The following is a 20245-nucleotide window of genomic DNA, read 5'->3' on the forward strand; positions in this document are numbered from 1 at the left end:
CTGGAACTGTAATTAGGGTGACTGGAAGGCGGTAGCACAGGCTTTTCTCTCTGGATTGTGTGCCTAGGATGGCCTCAGAATGCAGGTGTTTTCTCATGGGTCCATGGGAGACTTTTCCTCTCTATGGATCCTGGTGGCTCCCCATAGTTTGGTGTTTTTTTGGGGGAAGGGAAGAGTGATGTTTTCCATCTTAGGGGTGCCTAAAAACAGGGATTCCAGAGACGGGCTCTGGGGCTGGGAACCTGGAAATTCCCACCAAGTTTTAGGATTTGTGCGTAGAGGCATACCAGGCTGCAATACGAGATCATGGTGGTGCATCTGAGAGGGATTGTTTGAAAGCATGCTCAGGCTGAGGGTCACCATGCTTCTTTGTGCCCAGGGTGGCCCTCAGGAGTGGGCATGGTCTCATTGGTTTTGTAACAGGCTCCCCCTTTGAGGGTTGGACACCCATCAAAATAGCCAGGTTTATTGCCATGGGGAAAGAGGAGTTATCTATTGTGTTTCAGGTTTCCCCATTGGCAGGGATTCCAGCAAAGGTGTGGAAACAAATGCCTGAATACCAAGAATGGGTAGAGATGATGTACTTGGGCCATGACCATCCCAAATGCTAGATATGAGGCCCGCTCTCTGGTGGTTGAAACTCGGTTGGGGCTCAGGCTCTTTCAGAAACAACAAGGTTTCCTTCTACTGGGCAGGTGAAGTCTGGATTGTTTGCTCTAGGTTCCCCCATGTGGAAAGTTTGTGAAGCAGAGCCCTCTGGCATGGATGCCTGGAAAGCACACCTCCATTGACCTATGCAGCTGAGGAACATAACAGGTTCGTTCTGGTGCCTTGGGGTGAAACACCAAGGCCTTGAGTTGATTTGGAATCTCTTGCACATCGGTCACACTGCTAGTTTGTTACCAGGGAGATCTTAGAATGTGCTGGTTGCTAAGGTGCCAAGCAGGTTTCTCCTACCCTGAGGGTTTGGCACAGGTCAAAGAGCACGGTATCCTTCTGGGGACAGGAGATGTTCTGTCGTGTGGCTCAGGGATCACATGATGTGTCATAAATTGGTATTCCAGAATAGGAACCTGAGAACAGATGCCTGAAAACCTAATGGGGTTCCATTGAGGGCCGAGGGGCAGTTCAGTTTCAATCTTCTAACTCATGATCATTGACTTGAATGTCTCCCTGGATGTAGGTGATCAGGGTGTTTCAGGCTGCACATTTTCATCCAGAGTGGCCTGCAATATTGGGGTGGGTTCAGGGGCCTTCCAGGTTTCTCCTAATCTGTAAGGTTTGGGAAACTCTGATATGCACAGCGTCCTTGGGGATGGCAGCCAGAGTTCTGTGGTGTGGCTTCAGAGATCCCAATCTGGTGGGCATTTGAGCCATGGCTTTGGGAGAGAAGTCTGGAAACACAAATTCGAGTTAGGGTTAGTGGCGAGGTGATCGCAGGCCCAAAATATAGACCGGGAGGGCAGCTCATCAGGAACTTTGATTAGAGTGCCTGGAAGGCAGTAGCACAGGCTTTTCTCTCTGGATTGTGTGTCCAGAAAGGCCTTGGAATGCAGGTGTGGTCTCATGGGTCCATGGGAGATTTTTCTGCTCTAAGGATCTTTACGGTATTCCATAGTTTGGTGGCTTTCTCCAAGAGGAAATGGAAGAGTGCTGATTTCCTTTTTAGGGGTGCCCTAAAACAAGGATTCTCGAGATGGGCTTTGGGTCTGGGAGCCTGGAAAATCTCACCAAGTGTTAGCATTTGGGCCTAGGGGTGTACAAGGCCTATAATGCGGGATCCTGGAAGTGCAACTGAGAGCGTTTTTTTTTTTTTTTTGAAAGCATGCTCAGGCTGAGCTCAGAATGCCTGCTTATGCCTAGGGTGGACCTCATGAGTGGGCGTGGTCTCATTGGCCATACAACTGTCTCCCACTCTGAGGGTTGGACACCAATCCCAACAGCCAGGCTTCCTGCCATGGGGAAGGAGGAGTTCCCTACAGTGCTTCAGGTTCCCTCATTGGCAGGGATTCCTGCAAAAGTCTGGGCAGAAATGCCTGAATACCAAGAATGGGTAGAGATAACGGTCCTGGGCCATGCAGGGTCTCACATGCTGGTAATGGGCCATGCTCTTTGGGTGGCTGACAAAAGGGTGAGGCTCCGGCTCTGTCAGACACAACACTAGTGGGCAGGGCAGTCTATAAATCGGGATTCCCTCGCGGGCCGAGCAGATTGATCCTCATGTGGAGTTTCTGTGCACACTCATCAGGCCCTTTTTCTTTCTATGGGGAAGGCAGAATGCTGCGTTGTGGCTCCAGAATTCCCTATCAAGAGTGCTTGGGGACTAGTAGGGTGAGGATGGAATTGTAAACCCAAGCTACGGTTCAAGTCAGTTCCAAGCGAAAGGCTGTTCCAGTGTGCAGCAGTTGATTGAAATATCCATCATCTGAGTTAGGGCATATTTCAAATGTTGCTCAAGATGGAGTTTGTGTGTATGATGACTGACAAATGGAGGAGTGGCGTCTTGAGGCCATGGAGGATTTCACATGCTGGGCCTTGTGAAAACTCCAAACAGCAAGATTTCCTTCTACCAGAGAGGGGGAGTCTGGTTTGTTTACTCCAGGGTCCCCTATGTGGAAAGTTTGGGTAGCAGAGCACTCCCGCATGGATGTCTGGAAAGCACACCTCCATTTACCATTGCAGCTGCGAACATGGCAGGTTCATTCTGGTGGCTCTGGGACGAAGTACCAAGGCCTAGAGTTGACATGGAGTCTCATGAAGATGGGTCACAATGTTGGTTTGTTACAAGGGAGAATTTAGATGGTGCTGGTGGCTATGGGGCCATGTATGATTCATCTACCCTGAGGGTTTGACACCAATCCAAGAGCAGGCTTCAATCTGGGGACAGGAGATGTTCTATTTTTGTGGCTCATGGACCACATGTTGTACCATAAGTTGGTATTCCAGAACAGGCCTCTGAGGACGGATTCCTGAAAACTTAATCTAGGGTTCCAATGAAGTCCTAGGGGAATGTCAGTTTCAATCTTCTGACTCAGGACCATTGACTTCGGAGTCTACCTAGATGTAGGCGATTAGGGTGTTTCAGATTGTGCATTTGTGTACAGAGTAGCCTCCAGTATTGGGGTGTGCTCTGGAGCCTTGCAGGTTTCTCCTAATCTGGAAGGCCTGGGCAACTTTGACAGGCACAGTTTCCTTGGGGATGGTGGGCACAGTCCTGCGGTTTGGCTCCAGAGACCCCATCCTGGAGGGAATGTGAGCCATGGTTTTGGGAGAGAAGTCTGCAAACACAAACTCGTGTTAGTTTTAGTGGCGAGGTGATTGTAGTCCCAATGTTTAGACCTGGAGGGAAGATCTTCAGAAACTGTAAATTGGGTGACTCAAAGGCGGTAGCACAGGCTTTTGTATCTCGATTGTGTGTCCAGGATGGCCTTGGAATGCAGGCGTGGTCTCATTGGTCTATGGGACATTTTTCCTCTCTAAGGATCCTGGCGGCTCCCAATAGTATGGTGGTATTCTCGTTGAAGGGAAGAGTGTTGTTTTCCATCTTAGAGGACCCAAAACAGGGATACCAGAGATAGGCTGTGGTTCTGGGTGCCTGGAAAATCCCACCAAGTGTTAGGATTTGGGCCTAGTGGAGTAACAGGCCTGCAATGAGTGACCTGGACGTGCAACTGAGAGTGTTTGTTTGAAAGCATGTTAGTCTGATTGTCACAATGCCTGGTGTGCCTAGGGCATCCCTCATGAGTGGGCGTTGTCTCCTTTGCCATGCAGCTGGCTCCCACTTTAAGGTAGGACACCCATCCCAACAGCCAGGATTCCTGCCATGGAGAAGGAGGAATTCTCTATTGTGCTTCAGGTTCCCCCATTGGCAGGATTCCAGCAAAGGTCTGGGGACAGATGCCTGAATACCAAGGATGGGTAGAGATGAGGGACCTGAGACATGGCCAATCTCACATGCTGGATATGGGCCCGACTCTCTGAGTGGATGACATGAGGTTAGGGCTCAGGCTCTTTTCTACACAGGACTAGTGGCCAGGGCTGCCTATAAATCAGGGACCCTTTGAAGGCTGAGCAGATTGATCCTCATGTAGAGTTTCTGTGCAGAATCACCAGGCCCTTCTTCTTTCTAAGGGGAAGGCAGAAAGCTGCGTTGTGGCTCCAGAATTCCCAATCAACAGGGCTTGGAGACCAGTAGGGTGAAGATGGAATTGTAAACCAAAGCTAAGGTTCAATTCAGTGCCAAGTGAAAGGCAGTTCCAGTGTGCAGTGGCTGATTCCAGATATACAGCACCGGAGTAAAGCATATGCCAGATGTTTGCTCATGCTGGAGTTTTTGTCTATGATGACAGACTAATAGAGGGGTGGTGACAAGATGCCATGGAGGATTTCCCACGCTGGGCCTTGTGAGATACTCCAAATTGCAAAGTTTCCTTCTACCGGACAGGGTAAGTCTGGTTTATTTGCTCCAGGTTCCCTTATGTCGAAAATTTGGGTATCAGAACACTCCCTTATGGATGCCTGTAAAGCACACCTCCCCTGACAATTGCAGCTGTGGACCATGGCAGGTTTGTTCTGGTGGCTTTGGGGTGAAGTACCAAGCCTGGAGTTGACATGGATTGTCATGAAGATGGGTCACAATGCAGGTTTGTTACCAGGGAGATCTTAGAAGGTGCTGGTGGCTATGGGACCATGTAGGATTCATCTACCCTGAGGGTTTGACACTGGTCCAAGAGCATGGTTTCTTTCTGGGGACAGGAGATGTTCTGTTTTGGGGCTCACGGATCATATGTTGTATCATAATCTGGTATTCCAGAACAGGCCTCTGAGGACAGAGGCCTGAAAACCTAATCTAGGGTTAAAATGAGGTCATAGGGGCATGTCAGATTCAATCTTCTGACTCAGGAACATTGACTTTGATGTCTGCCTAGATGTAGGCGATTAGGGTGTTCCATACTGTGCATTTGTGTACAGAGTAGCCTCCAGTATTGGGGTGTTCTCTGGGGCCTTGCAGGTTTCTCCTAATCTGGAAGGCCTGGGAAACTTTGACAGGCACAGTTTCCTTGGGGATGGCGGGCACAGTCCTGTGGTGTGGCTCCAGAAACCCAATCCTGGAGGGCATGTGAGCCATGGCTTTGGGAAAGAAGTTTGCAAACACAAACTCGGGTTAGGTTTAGTGGCAAGGTGTTCGTAGGCCCAATGCATAGACCTGGAGGGAAGCTCGTCAAGAACTGTAAATCGCATACCTCAAAGGCAGTAGCACAGGCTTTTGTATCTGGATTGTGTATCCACAATGGACTAAGAATGCAAGTGTGGTCTCATGGGTCCATGGGTGATTTTTCCTCTCAAGTATCCTGGAGGCTCCCTATAGTTTGGTGGCTTTCTCAGAGAGGGAAGAGTTCTGTTTTCCATATTAAGGGTGTCCCATAACAGGGATTGCATAGATGTGTTCTGGCTCTGGGCACCTGGAAATACCCACCAAGGATTATGATTTGGGCGTTGCGGCTTACCAGGCCTCCAAAGCAAGTCCTGGAGGTACAACTGAGAGCGTTTGTTTGAAAGCATGCTGAGGCTGAGGGTCACTATGCCAGCTTTTCCCGGGGCGGCCCTCAGGAGTGGGCGTGGTCTCAATGGCCATGCAGTGGCTTCCACTCTGAGTGTTGGACACCCTTCCCAACTTCCAGGAATCCTGCCATGGGGAAGGAGGAGTTCTCTATTGTGATTCAGTTCCCCGATTGGTAGGGATTCCAGGAAAGTTCTGGGAACAGATGCCTGAATACCAAGGATGGGTAGAGATGGCAGACATGGGTCATGGCCGGTCTCACATGCTGGATATGGGCCCCACCCTCTGGGTGGCTGACACAAGGTCGGGGCTCAGGCTCTGTCACACACAGCACTACTGCCCAGGGCAGCCTATAAATAAGGTTTCCCTCGAGCACCGAGCAGATTAATCCTCATGTGGGCTTTCTGGGCAGAATCACCAGGCCCTTCTTTCTATGGGGAAGGCAGAATGCTGGGTTGTGTCTCCAGAATTCCCTATCACGAGGGCTTGTGGACCAGTAGGTTGAGGATGGAATTGTTAACCCAAGCTACGGATAAATTCAGTGGCAAGTTAATGGCATTTCTAGTGTGCAGTGGCTGATTCAAATATCCAGCACCTGAGTAACGGCAGACATCAGATGTTTGCTCATGCTGGAGTTTGTGTCTATGATGACTGGCAAATGGAGGGGTGGCGACAAGGGGCCATGGAAGATTTCCCACGCTTTGGCTTGTGAGATGCTTCAAACAACAAGGTTTCCTTCTATCGGACAGGGACAGTCTGGTTTGTTTGCTCAAGAGTCTCCCATGTGGAAAGTTTGGGTAGCAGAGCAGTTCGGCAGGGATGCCTGGAAAGCACACCACCATTGACCATTGCAGCTGTGGAACATGACAGGTTTGTTCTGGAGGCTCTGGGGCGAAGTACCAAGGCCTTGAGTTGACATGGAGTCTCATTAAGATGGGTCACAAGGATGGCTTGTTACCAGTGAGATCTTAGAATCTTCTGGTGACTAAGGGGCTGAGCAGGATTCATCTACCCTGAGTGTTTGACACAGGTCTAAGAACACGGCTTCTGTCTGGGGAAAGGAGATGTTCTGTTGTGGGGCTAAGGGACCATATGTTGTATCATAAGTTGGTAATCCAGAACAGGTCTCTGAGGACAGATGCCTGAAAACATAATCTAGGCTTACAATGAGGTCCTAGGGGCATGTCATGTTCAATCTTCTGACTCAGGACCATTGACTTGGGTGTCTTCCTGGATTCAGGTGATCAGGGTGTTTCAGAATGAGCATTTGTGTTCACAGTGGCCACCAATATTGGGGTGGGATCAGGGGACTTGCAAGTTTCTCCTAATCTGGAGGGTCTGGGCAACTGTCACGGGAACATTTTCCTTGGGGATGGCGTGCACAGTCCTGTGGTGTGGCTCCAAGACCCCATCCTGGGGGACATATGAGCCATGGTTTTGGGAGAGAAGTCTGCAAACACAAACTCAGGTTAAGGTTAGTGGTGAGGTGATCACAGGTCCAACACATAGACCTGGAGGGTAGCTCGTCAGGAACTGTAAATCAGGTGCCCCGAAGGTGGTAGCACAGGCTTTTGTATCTGGATTGTGTGTCCAGGATGGCCTTGAAATGCAGGTGTTGTCTTATGGGTCCATGGGAGATTTTTCCTCTCAAGGATCCTGGCGGCTCCCTATACTATTGTTGCTTTCTCGGTGAAGGGAAGAGTGGTATTTTCCATCTTAGGGGTGCCCCAAAACAGGGATTCCAGAAATGGGCTGTGGTTCTGGGCTCCTGGAATATCCCACCAGGGGTTAGGATTTGGGCTTAGGAGCATACCAGGCCTGCAATGCGAAATCCTGGAGGTACAACTGAGATAGTTTTTTGAAAGCATGCTCAGGTTGAGGGTCACAATGCCTGCTTGTGTCCAGGGCAGCCCTCATGAGTGGGCAGGGTCTCCTTGGTAATTCAGATGGCTCCCACTCTGGGACACTCATCCCAAAAGCCAGGATTCCTGCCATGGAATAGGAGGAGTTCTCTATTGTGCTTTAGGTCTCCCCATTGGCAGTGATTCCAGCAAAGGTCTGGGTCAGATGCTTGAACCAAGAATGGGTAGAGATGACGGCCCTGGGCCATGGCCAGACTCACATTCTGGAGTTGGGACCCGCCCTCAGGGTCCTGACACAAGGTCAGGGATCAGGCTCTGTCAGACACAGCAATAATGGCCAGGGCAACCTATAAATTAGGGTTCCCTCAAGGGTCAAGTAGATTGAGCCTCATGTTTCTCAGCAGTCTCACCAGGCCCTTCTTCTTTCTATGGGGAAGGCAGAATGCTGTGTTGTGGCTCCAGAATTCCCTATCAAGAGGGCTTATGGAACACTAGGGTGAGGATGGAATTGTAAACCGAAGCTACTTTTAAATTTGGTGCCAATAAAAAAGCAATTCCAGTGTGTAGCAGCTGATTCAAATATATAGCACTTGAGTAAGCGTGGATGTCAGTTGTTTTCTCACGCTAGAGTTTGTGTCTATTATGACCATCAAATGGAGGGGTGGCCTCATGAGATCATGGAGGATTACCCACTCTTGGGCTTGTGAGATACTCCATACAGCAAGGTTTCCTTTTACTGTACAGGGGAATCTGGTTTGTTTGCTCCAGGGATCCCCATGTGGAAAGTTGCTATCAAAGCACTCCAGCTGGATGCCAGGAAAGTACACCTATATTGACCATAGAAGCTGAGGAACATGGCAGTTTTGTTCTAGAGGCTCTGGGGTAAAGTACCAAGGCCTTGAGGTGTCATGGAGTCTCATGAAGATGGATCACAATGCTGGTTTGTTGTCAGGGAGACCATAGAATGTGCTGCTTGCCAAGGGTCGTGCAAGATTCATCTACCCAGATTGTTTGACACAGGTCCAAGAGCACGGTTTCCTTCTGCAGACAGGAGATTTTCTCTTGGGTGGCTCAGGGACCACATGTTGTATCATAAGTTGATATTCCAGCACAGGCCTCTGAGGACAGATGCCTGAAAACATAATCTAGTGTTACAATGAATCCTAGGGGCATGTCAGGTTCAATCTTCTGTCTCAGGACCATTGGCTTGGCTATCAGCTTGGATGTAGGTGATAGGGTGTGTCTAACTGCGAATTTGCATCCAGAGTGGCCTCCAGTATTGGGGTGGGCTCAGGGGCCTTGCAGGTTTCTCCTCATCTTGAGGGTTTGGGCAACAGTGACAGGTAAATTTTCCTTGGGGAAGACAGGCACACTCTCATGGTGTGGCTCCAGATACCACAACCTGGAGGGCATGTGAGCCATGGTTTTGGAAGGGAAGTCTGCAAACACAAACTCAGGTTAGTGTTAGTGGCAAGGTGATTACAGGCCCATTGCATAGACTTGGAGGGCAGCTCGTCAGGAATTGTTAATCGTGTGACTCAAAGGCAGTAGCACAGGCTTTTGTATCCAGATTGTGTGTCCAGGATGGCCTCAGAATGCAGGTGTAGTCTCATGGGTCCATGGGAGATTTTTCCTCTCTAAGGATCCTGGCAGCTCCCAATAGTTGGTGGCATTCTCGGGGAAGGGAAGAGTGCTGTTTTCCATCTTTGGGTTGCCACAAAATAGAGATTCCAGAAATGGGCTCTGGGACTTGTCCCTTGGAAAATCCCACCAAGTGTTAGGATTTGGGCCTAGTGGCTTATCAGGACTGCATACGGGATCCTGGAGGTACAACTGAGAGGGCTTGTTTTAAAGCATGCTCAGGCTGAAGGGCACAATGCCTGCTTGTGCCTAGGGTGGCCCTCAGGTGTGGGCATGTTCTCATTGGTCATGCAGCTGGGTCTCACTCTGTGTGTTGGACACCCTTCCCAACTTCCAGGATTCCTGCCATGAGGAAAGAGGAGTTCTCTATTGTGCTTCCGGTTCCCCCATTAACAGAGATTCCAGGAAAGTTCTGGGGACAGATGTCTGAATACCAGGGGTGGGTAGAGATGATAGCCCTGCTCCTTGGACTTTCTCACATGTTGGATATGGGACCCACTCTCTGGGTGGCTGACATGAGGTTGGGGCTCAGGCTCTGTCAGAAACAGCACTAGTGCCCAGGGATGCCTATAAATTGGGGTTCCCTCGAGGGCCAAGTAGATTGATTCTCAGGTGGATTTTCTGGGTAGACTCACCAGGCCCTTCTTGTTTCTATGGGGGAAGGCAGAATGCTGCCTTTGGCTCCATAATACCCTATCAAGAGGGCCTGCAGATCAGGAAGCTGAGGATGGAATAGTATACCCAGGCTATGGTTAAATTCAGAATCAAGCAAAAGGCACTTCCAGTGTGCAGCAGTTGAATTGAATATCCAGCACCTGAGTAAGGGTGGATGTCAGATATTTGCTCATGCTGGAGTTTGTGTCTATGATGACCGAGAAATGGAGGGGTGCCATCAAGAGGACATGGAGGATTTCCCACCCTGGGGCTTGTGAGATACTCCAAACGGGTTTCCTTCTACCGGACAGGGGAAGTCTGGTTTGTTTGCTCCAGGGTCCCACATGTGGAAGGATTGGATAGCATAGCTCTACCACATGGATGCCTAGAAAGCACACCTCCATTGACCATTGCAGCTGAGGAACATGACAGGTTCGTTCTGGTGACTCTGGGGCAAAGTATCAAGGCCTTGAGTTGACATGGAGTCTCATGAAGATGGGTCACAATGCTGGTTTGTTACCAGGGAGATCATAGAATGTGGTGGTTGTAAGGGGCCATGCAGGATTCTGTACCCTGAGGGTTTGACACAGGTCCACGAGCATAGCTTCCTTCTTGGGCCAGGAAATGTTCTGTTCTGTGGCTCAGGGACCACATGTTGTATCATAAGTTGGTATTCCAGAACAAGCCTCTGAGGACGGATACCTGAAAACCTAATCAGTGTTCCAATAAAGACCTCCAGGCATGTCAGGTTCAATCTTCTGACTCAGGACCATTGACTTGGGTGTCAGCCTGAATGGAGGTGATCAGGTTGTTCCAGACTGCGCATTTGAGTCCAGAGCAGCCTCCAGTATTGGGCTGGGCTCAGGGGCCTTTTAGGATTCTCCTAATCAAGAGGTTTTGCGCAACAGTGATGGGCACAGTTTCCTTGAGTATGGCAGGCACAGTCCTTTGTTGTGGATCCAGATACCACAACCTTGAGGTCATGTGAAGCATGGTTTCAGGAGGGAAGTCTAAAACACAGTCTCAGGTTAGGGTTAGTGGAAAGGTGATTGCAGGCCCAATGCATAGACTGGAAGGCAGCTCCTCAGGAACTGTAAATCGGATGACTCGAAGGTGGTAGCACAGGCTGTTGTATCTGGATTGTGTGTCCAGGATGGCCTCGGAATGCAGGTGTTTTTTCATGGGTCCATGGCAGATTTTTCCGCTCTAAGTTTCCTGCGGGATCCCAATAGTGTGGTGGCTTTCTCGGGGAAGAGAAGAGTGCTGTTTTCCAAATTACTGGTGCCCCAAAATAGGGAATCCAGAGATGGGTTCTGGGTCTGGGCCACTGGAAAATACCACCAAGTGTTAGTATTTGGGCCTAGGGGCATACCAGGCCTGCAATGTGGGGTCCTGAAGGTGCAACTGAGAGTGCTTGTTTGAAAGCATGCTCAGGCTGAGGGTCACCATGCCTGCTTGTTTCCAGGTGGTACTCAGGAGTGGGTGTGGTCTCCTTGTCCATGGAGCTGGCAACCACTTTGACGGTTGGAAACCCATCACAACAGCTAGGGTCCCTGCATTGGTGAAGGAGGAGTTCTCTATTGTGCTTCAGGTTCCCCCATTGGCAGGGATTCCAGCAAAGGTCTGGGGACAGATGCCTGAATACCAAGGATGGGTAGAGATGACAGACTTGGGCCATGGCCAGTCTCACATGCTGTATATGGGCTCTGATCTCTTGGTGGCTACACTAGGTCTTGGCTAGGCTCTGGCAGACACATCACTAGTGCCCAGGGCAGCCTATATATTGGGGTTCCCTCGAGGCCCGAGCAGATTGATCCCCATGTTGTGTTTCTTGGAGTACTCACCAGGCCATTCTTCTTTCTATGGCTAAGGCAGAATGCTGTGTTGTGGCTCCAGACTTCCCTACCAAGAGGGCTTGCAGAACTGGAGGGTGAGGATGGAATTGTAAACCCAAGCTTCTTTTCAATTCAGTGCCAAAAAAAAGGCAGTTCCTGTGTACAGAGGCTTATTTGAATATCCAGCACCTGAGTAAGGGCGTATGTCAGATGTTTGCTTATGCTGGAGTTTGTGTCTATGATGACTGACAAATTGAGCAGTGTCATCCAGAGGCCATGGAGGTTTTCCCACGTTGGGGCGTGTTAGATGCTCCAAACAGGAAGGTTTACTTATAACGGAAAGAGGGAGTCTGGTTTGTTTACTCCAGGGTTCCCCATGTTGAAAGTTTGGGTATCAGAGCACTCCCACATGGATGCCTGGAAAGCACACCTCCACACCATTACAGCTGAGGAACATGACAGATTCGGTCTGGTGACTCTTGGGCAAAGTACCAAGGCCTTGAGTTGACATGGAGTCTCATGGAGATGGAGCACAATGCTGGTTTGTTACCAGTGAGATCTTAGAATGTGCTGGTGGCTATGCGGCCCTGTAGGATTCATGTACCCTAAGCGTTTGACACAGGTCCAAGAGCACGGGTTCCATCTGGGGACAGGAGATATTCTGTTGTGTGGCTCAGAGACCACATGGTGTATCATAAGTTCGTATTCTAGAACAGGCCTCTGACGACAGATGCCTAAAAACCTAATCTAGGGGTCGAGTGAAGTCCTACGGGCATGTCAGGTTCAATCTTCTGAATCAGGACCATTGACTTGGGTGTCTGCCTGGATTTGGGTAATCAGAGTATTTCAGACTGTGCATTTTCATTCATAGCAGCCTCCAATATTGGGGTAGTCTCAGGGGCCTTGCCATTTTCTCCTAATCTGGAAGGTTTGGACAACTGTGATGGGCACAGTTTTCTTGGGGATGGCATGCAAAGACCTGTGGTGAGGCTCCAGTGACCCCAACCTGGAGGGCATATGAGAAATGGTTTTGGGAGAGAAGTCTGCAAACACAAACTCAGGTTAGGGTTAGTTGCCAGTTGATCACAGGCCCAATGCATAGACCTGAAGGGCAGCTCATCAGGAACTGTAAATTGGTTGACTCGAAGCTGGTAGCTCTGGCTTTTGTATCTGGATTGTGTGTCCAGGATGGCCTCAGAATGCATGTGTGATCTCATGAGTCCATGGGAGATTTTTCCTATCTAGGGATCCTGGAGCCTCCCCAGAGTTTGGTGGCTTTCTCGGGGAAGGGAAGATTGCTGTTTGCAATCTAGGGGTGCCCCAAAACAGGGATTCCAGAGAGGGGCTGTAGGTCTGGGCGCCTGGAAAATCCCAGCCAGGTTTAGGATTTGGGCCTAGGAGCATACCAGGTACGCAATATGGGATCATGGAGGTGCAACTGAGAAAGTTTGATTGAAAGCATGCTCAGGGTGAGGATCACAATGCCTGGTTGTGGCCAGGGTAGCCCTCATGAATGGGCGTGGTCTCACTGGCCATGCAGCTGGCTCCCACTCTGAGAGTTGGACACCCATTCTAATAGAGTGCATTCCTGCCATGGGGAAGGAGGAGTTCTCTATTTTGCTTCCGGGTCCCCCATTTTCAGGGATTCCAGCATAGGTCTGGAGACATGCCTGAATACCAAGTATGGGTAGAGATGACGGCTCTGGGCCATGACCATTCTCACATGCTAGATATGGGACCTGTCCTCTGGGTAGCTGACACGAGGTCCGGGCTCAGACTCTGTCAGACACAGCACTAGTGTCCAGGGCAGCCTATAAATCTGGGTTCCCTGGAGGGCTCTGTAGAATGATTTTCATGAGGAGTTTCTGGGCAGACTCAACATGCCCTTCTTTATATGGGGAAGACAGAATGCTGCATTGTGGCTACAGTATTCCCTATCAAGAGGGCTTGTGGACTAGTAGAGTGAGGATGGGATTGTAAACCCAAGCTATGGTTAAATTCAGTGCCAAGCGAAGGCAGTTCCATTGTGCAGTGGCTGATTCGAATACCCACCCCCTGAGTAAAGACAGATGTCAGATGTTTGCTCACGCTGGAGTTTGTGTCTATGATGATCGACATGGAGGAGTGGCGTCAAGAGCCCATGGAGCATTTCCCACACTGAGGCTTTTGAGATGCTCCTAACAGCAAGGTTTCCTATTATTGGACAGGTGGAGCGTGGTTTGTTTTCCAGGGTCCCCCATGTGGAAAGTTTGTGTAGCAGAGCACTCCTGCATGGATGCTGAGACACACACCTCCATTGACCACTGCAGCTAAGGAACATGGCAGGTTCGTTCTGGTGGCTCTGTTGTGAAGTACCAAGGCCTTGAGTTGACATGGAATCTACTGCAGATGGGTCACATGCTGGATTGTTACCAGGGAGATTTTAGCATGTGCTGGTGGCTAAGGTGCCTGGCAGGATTCTTCTAACCTGAGGGTTTGCCACAGGAAGAAGAGCACAGTTTCCTTCTGGGGACAGAAGATGTTCTGTTGTGTGGCTCAGGGACCACATGCTGTATCATAAGTTGGTATTCCAGAATGGGCCCTGAGGACAGATTCCTTTAAACATAATCTAAAGTTCCAATAAGGTCCTAGGGGCTTGTCAGGTCCAATCTTCTGACTCAGGACAATTGACTTGGCTGTCTCCTGGATGTCGGTGATCAGGGCGTTTCAGACTGTGCATTTGCGTGCAGAGGGGCCGTCAGTATTGGGGTGGGCTCAGGGGTCTTGCAGGTTTCTCCTGATTTGAAAGGTTTGGTCAACTGTGATTGACACAGTTTCCTTGGGGATGGCAGGCACAGTCCTGTGGTGGGCTCCCTAGACAACATCCTGGAAGGCATGTGAGCCATGGTTTTGGGAGAGTAGTCTGCAAACACAAACTTGGGATAGGGTTAGTGGCTAGGTGATAGCAGGCCCGATGTGTAGACCTGGAGGACAGCTCGTCAGGAACTGTAATTAGGGTGACTCGAAGGTGGTAGCACAGACTTTTCTCTCTGGATTGTGTGTCCAGGAAGGCCTTGGAATGCAGCTGTGGTCTCATGGTTCCATGGGAGATTTTTCCTCTCTAAGGATCTTCTCTAAGGCTCCCCAAAATTTTTTGGCTTTTTCTGGGAAGGAAAGCGTGCTGTTTTCCATCTTAGTGGTGCCTCAAAACCGGGATTCCAGAGAAGGGCTCTGGGTCTGGGTGCCTGAAAATTCCCTCAAAAGTTTGAATTTGGGCCTAGGGGCATACTAGGCCTTCAATGCGGGATACTGGTGGTTCCACTGAGAGGGCTTGCTTGAAAGTACACTCAGGCTGAGTTGCACAATGCCTGTTTGTGCACAGAGTTGCCTTCAGGTGTGGGCGTGTCTCATTGGCCATGCAGCTGCCTCCCACTTTAAGGGTTGGACACCCATCCCAACAGCCAGGTTTCCTGCCATGGGGAAGTAGGAGTTCTCTATTGTGCTACTGTTTCCCTCATTGGCAGGGATACCAGCAAAGGTCTGGGGACAGTTGCCTGAATACCAAGGATGGGTAGACTTGGCCCATGGCCGTTCTCACATGCTCAATATGGGACTCACTCTGGGTGGCTGACAGTAGATCTGGGCTCAGGCTCTGTCATACACAAAATAAGTGGCCAGGGCAACCAATAAATCAGGGTTCCTTCGAGGGCCAAGCAGATTGATTCTCATATGGAGTTTCTGGGCAGACTCACCAGGCACTTCTTCTTTCTATGGATAAAGTAGAATGCTGTGTTGTGGCTCCAGAAATCTTCATCAAGAGGACTTAGTACCCAGTAGGGTGAGGATGGAATTATAAACAGAAACTACAGTTCAATTAAGTGCCAGGCTGAAGGCATTTCCTATGTGCAGTGGCTGATTCGAAATATCCAGAATCTGAGTAAGGGCAGATGTCAGATGTTTGCTCACACTGGAGTTTGTGTCTACGGTGACCGCCAAATGGAAGGGTGGTGTCAAGTGGCCATGGAGGAATTCCTACGCTGAGGCTTGTGAGATGCTCCAAACAGCAAGGTTTTCTTCTACTCGACAGGTATAGCCTGGTTTGTTTGCTCCAGAGACCCCCGTATGGAAAGTTTGGGTAGCAGAGCTCTCCCGCATTGATGCCTGGTGAGCACACCTCCATTGACCGTTTCAGCTGAGGAACATCACAGATTTGTTCTGGTGGCCTTGGGGCGAAGTACCAAGGCCTTGTGTTGACATGGAATCTATTGCAGATGGGTCACAAAGCTGGATTATTACCAGGGGGTTCTTTGAATGTGCTGGAGTCTAAGGTGTCTGCCAGGATTCTCCTACCCTGAGGGTTTGGCACAGATCGAAGACCACGGTCTCCTTCTGGGGACAGAAGATGTCCTGTTGTGTGGCTCAGGGACCACATGCTGTATCATAGGTTGGTATTCCAGAATAGGTCACTGAGGACCGATGCATGAAAATACAATCTAGGGTTCCAATGAGATCCTAGGGGCATGCCAGGTTCAATCTACTGACTCAGGACCACTGACTTGGCTGTCTCCTGGATGTAGGTGATCAGGGTCTTTCCAACTGGGCATTTACGAGCAGAAGGGCCGCCAATATTGGGCTGGGCTCTGGGACCTTGTGGGTTTCTCTAAATTTGAAAATTTGGGGCAAATGTGATGGAAACAGTTTCCTTGGGGATGGCAGGCACAGTCCTGTGGTGGGCTCCAGAGACACCATCCTGGAAGGCATGTGAGCCATGGTTTTGGCAGAGTAGACTGCAAACACAAACTTGGGTTAGGGTTAGTGGCAAGGTGATAGCAGGCCCAATGTGTAGACCTGGAGGGCAGCTGGTCAGGAACTGTAATTAGGGTGACTCGAAGGTGGTAGCACAGACTTTTCTCTCTGGATTGTGTGTCCAGGATAGCCTTGGAATGCAGGTGTGGTCTCATGGATCCACAGGAAATTTTTCCTCTCTAAGGATCCTGATGGCTCCCCAGACTTTGGTGGCTTTTTCGAGGAAGGGAAGTGTGCTGTTTTCCATCTTATGGGTGCCCCAAAACAGGGATTCCAAAGACGGGCTCTGGTTCTGGACCCCTGGAAAATCCCACGAATTGTTATGATTTGGGCCTAGGGGTGTACTAGGACTGCAATGAGGGACTCTTGTGGTGCCACTGAGAGGGCTTTTTTAAAAGCATGCTCAGGCTGAGGGTCACAATGCCTGTTTGTGCCCAGGGCTGAGGGCATAGTCTCATTGTCCATGAAGCTTGCTCCCACTTTGAGGGTTGGACAACCATCGGAACAGCCAGGTTTCCTTCCATGTGGAAGGAGGAGTACTCTATTCTGCTTTAGGTACCCCAGTTGGCAGGGATTCCCACAGAGTTCTGGGGACAGGTGCCTGAGCTGATGAACTTGGGTCATGGCCAGGCTCACATGCTGGATATGTGGCCCGCTATCTTTATGGCTGACACTACTTCTGTGCTCAGGCGCTGTCAGACACAGCTCTAATGTCCAGGGAAGCCTATAAATAGGGTACCTTCGAGGGCCGAGCAGATTGATCCTCAAGTGGTGTACCTGGGTAGACTTACCAGGCACTTCATTTTACTATGGGGAAGGTAGAATGGTGGGTTGTGGCTCCAGAATTCCCTTTCGACAGGGCATGAGGACCAGTATGGCGAGGGTGCAATTGTAAACACAAGCTACGGTTCAATACACTGCCAAGAGGAAGGCAGTTCCAATATGCAGTGGCTTATTCGAGATATCCAGCATATGATTTAGGGTAGTTGTCAGATGTTTGCTCACACTGGAGTTTTTGTCTATGATGACCGACAAATAGAGGAGTGGTGTCAAGAGTCCATGGAGGATTTCCTAAGCTGAGGCTTGTGAGATGCTCCAAACAGAAAGGTTTCCTTCTACTGGACAGGTGGAGCCTGGCTTGTTTGCTCCAGTGTCCCCCATGTGGAAAGTTTGGGTAGCAGAGCTCTCTCGCATAGATGCCTGGAAAGCACACCTCCATTGACCATTGCAGCTATGGAACATGACAGGATCATTCTGGTGCCTCTGGTGTGAAGTACCAAGGCCTTGAGTTGACATAGTATCTCTTGCAGATGGGTCACAATGCTGGTTTGTTGCATGGGAGATCTTAGAATGTGCTGGTGGCTAAGGTTCTGTGCAGGATTCTCCAAACCTGAAGATTTGGCACACGTCAAAGAGCATGGTTTCCTTCTGGGTACAGGAGATGTTCTATTGTGTGTCTCAGATACCACATGTTGTATCATAAATTGGTAATCTAGAACAGGCCCCTGAGGATAGATGCCTGAAAACCTAATCTAGGGTTCCAATGAGGTCCTATGGGCATGTCAGGTTCAGTCTTCTGACTCAGGACCATTGACTTCGCTGCCTGATGGGTGTACGTGATCAGGTTGCTTTAGATTGCCTATTTGCGTCCAGAGCAGCCACCAATATTGGGGTTGGCTCAATGTCTTCACAGGTTTCTCCTAATCTGGTAGGTTTGGGCAACTGTGACAGGCACAGTTTCTTGGGGATGGTAGGCAGAGTCCTGTGGTATAGCTCCAGAGACCTCACCCTTTAGGGCATGAGAGCCATGGTTTTCGGAGAGAAGTCTGCAAACACAAATTCCGGTCAGGGTTAGTGGTGAGGAGATTGCCGGCCCAATGCCCCAGTGCATAGACCTGGCAGCTCATCAGGAACTGTAATTAGGGTGACGGGATGGCAGTAGCACATGCTTTTCTATCTGGATTGTGTATCCAGGATGGCCTCAGAATGCAGATGTTCTCTCATGGGTCCATGGGAGAATTTTCCTGTCTAATGACCCTGGCGACTCCCAATAGTTTGAATGCTTTTTCGGGGAAGGGAAGAGTGCTTTCTTCCATCTTAGTGGTGCCTCAAAACCGGGATTCCAGAGACAGGCTCTGTGTCTGGGCTTATGGAAAATCCCACCAACGGTTAGGATTTGGGGCTAGGGGCATAATAGGCCTGCAATGCGGGATCCTGGTGGTGAAATGAGGGGGCTGTTTGAGAGCATGCACAGGGTGAGGGACACAATGCCTGTCTATGCCCAGAGTGGCCCTCAGGAGAGGGCATGGAATCATCGGTATGCAGCTGGCTCCCTTTCTGAAAGTTAAATTCAGTGCCAAGCAGAAGGCAGTTCCAGTGTACAGCGGCTGATTCGAGCTATCCAACACCTGAGTAAGGGAAGAAGTCAGATGTTTGCTCACAATGTAGTTTGTGTCTATGATGACCGGCAAATGGAGGGGTGGCACAAGAGGCCATGGAGGATTTCCCACACTGTGACTTGTAAGATGCTCCAAACAGCAAGGTTTCCTTCTACTGTACAGGGGGATTCTTGTTTGTTTGCTCCAGGTTCCCCCATATGGAAAGTTTGGGTAGCAGAGCTCTCCTGCATGGATGCCCTGAAAGCACACCTCCATGGTCCATTGCAGCTGAGGAACATGGTAGGTTCATTCTGTTGGCTCTGGGGCTAAGTTCCGAACAGCCTGAGTTGACTTGGAGTTTCATTCTTTTGGATCACAATGCTGATTGGTATCCAAAGGGACGTTGGAATGTTGTAGTGGTCAGGGGTCCATTCAGGATTCTCCTACACTGAGTCTTGAACACAAATATCAAGAGCAATGTATCCTCTTGGGAAGAGGAGGGGTTCTGTTGTGTAGCTCAGGGACCACATGTTGGAATATATGTTGGTTTTGGAGAACAGGCCTCTGGGGACACGTGCCTGAAAAACTAAGCTAGGGTATTGATGAAGGCCTAGAGAGGCATGTCAGGTTCAATCTTCTGATTCAGGGCCTTTGACTTGGATGTCTGCCTGGAGGCAAGCGCTCATTGTGTGTCAGAATGCGCATTTGGGTCCAGTGCGTTCTTCAAAATTGAGGTGGACTCAGGGGCTTTGTACTTTGCTCCTAATCTTCAGGGTTTTGGCAACAGTGAAGGGCAGAGTTTCCTTTGGACGGTAGGCACAGTCGTCCGGTGTGGCTCCAGAGGTCTCATCCTGGAGGGCATGTGGGCCAGCACTTAGGGGAGAGAAATCTGCGAAAGCAAACTAGGATTAGGGTGAGGGCTGAGGTGATCTGCAGGCCCCGAGTGCAGCTCATATTGTACTGAAATTAAGGTGTCATGGAGGTGATAGCACAGGCTTTTCTGTCAGGATTGTGTGTCCAGGACAGTCGCAAATGGTAGGGGTTCCTTCATGAAGCCATGGGAATTTCTTCGTCTCTGGGGATACTGCCCAGTTCCCAGGTGATTGGTGTCTCTGGGAGAAGGGTTGAATGCTATTTTCCGTCTCAGCGGACCCCAAAAGAAGGATTCCAGAGACAGGTTCTGGATCTGAGTGCCAGTAAAACACGAACGAGAGTGAGCATGTGGCCCTAGCGACCTGGCAGGCCCGCTCTGTGGGCTCCTGGTCCTGCTATTGAAGGGGTTTATTTGAAAGCAGGCTCACGCTGAGTATCAACGTGCCCAGGGCACCTGTTTGTGCCCAGGTCACTCCCATGAGTGTCCGTGGTCTCATTGGCCAGACAGTTGGTTCCAACTCTGAGGGTTGGACACCCATCAAAACAGCCAGGTATCCTGTCATCGGGAATGAGAGTACTCTTGTGCTTCAGGTTCCCCCATAGGCAGGGATTTGAGCTACGGTCTGGGGACAGATGCCGAATACCTTGGTTGAGTAG

This window comes from Neovison vison, chromosome 4, assembly GCF_020171115.1.
Source record: "Neovison vison isolate M4711 chromosome 4, ASM_NN_V1, whole genome shotgun sequence".
NCBI lineage: Eukaryota > Metazoa > Chordata > Mammalia > Carnivora > Mustelidae > Neogale > Neogale vison.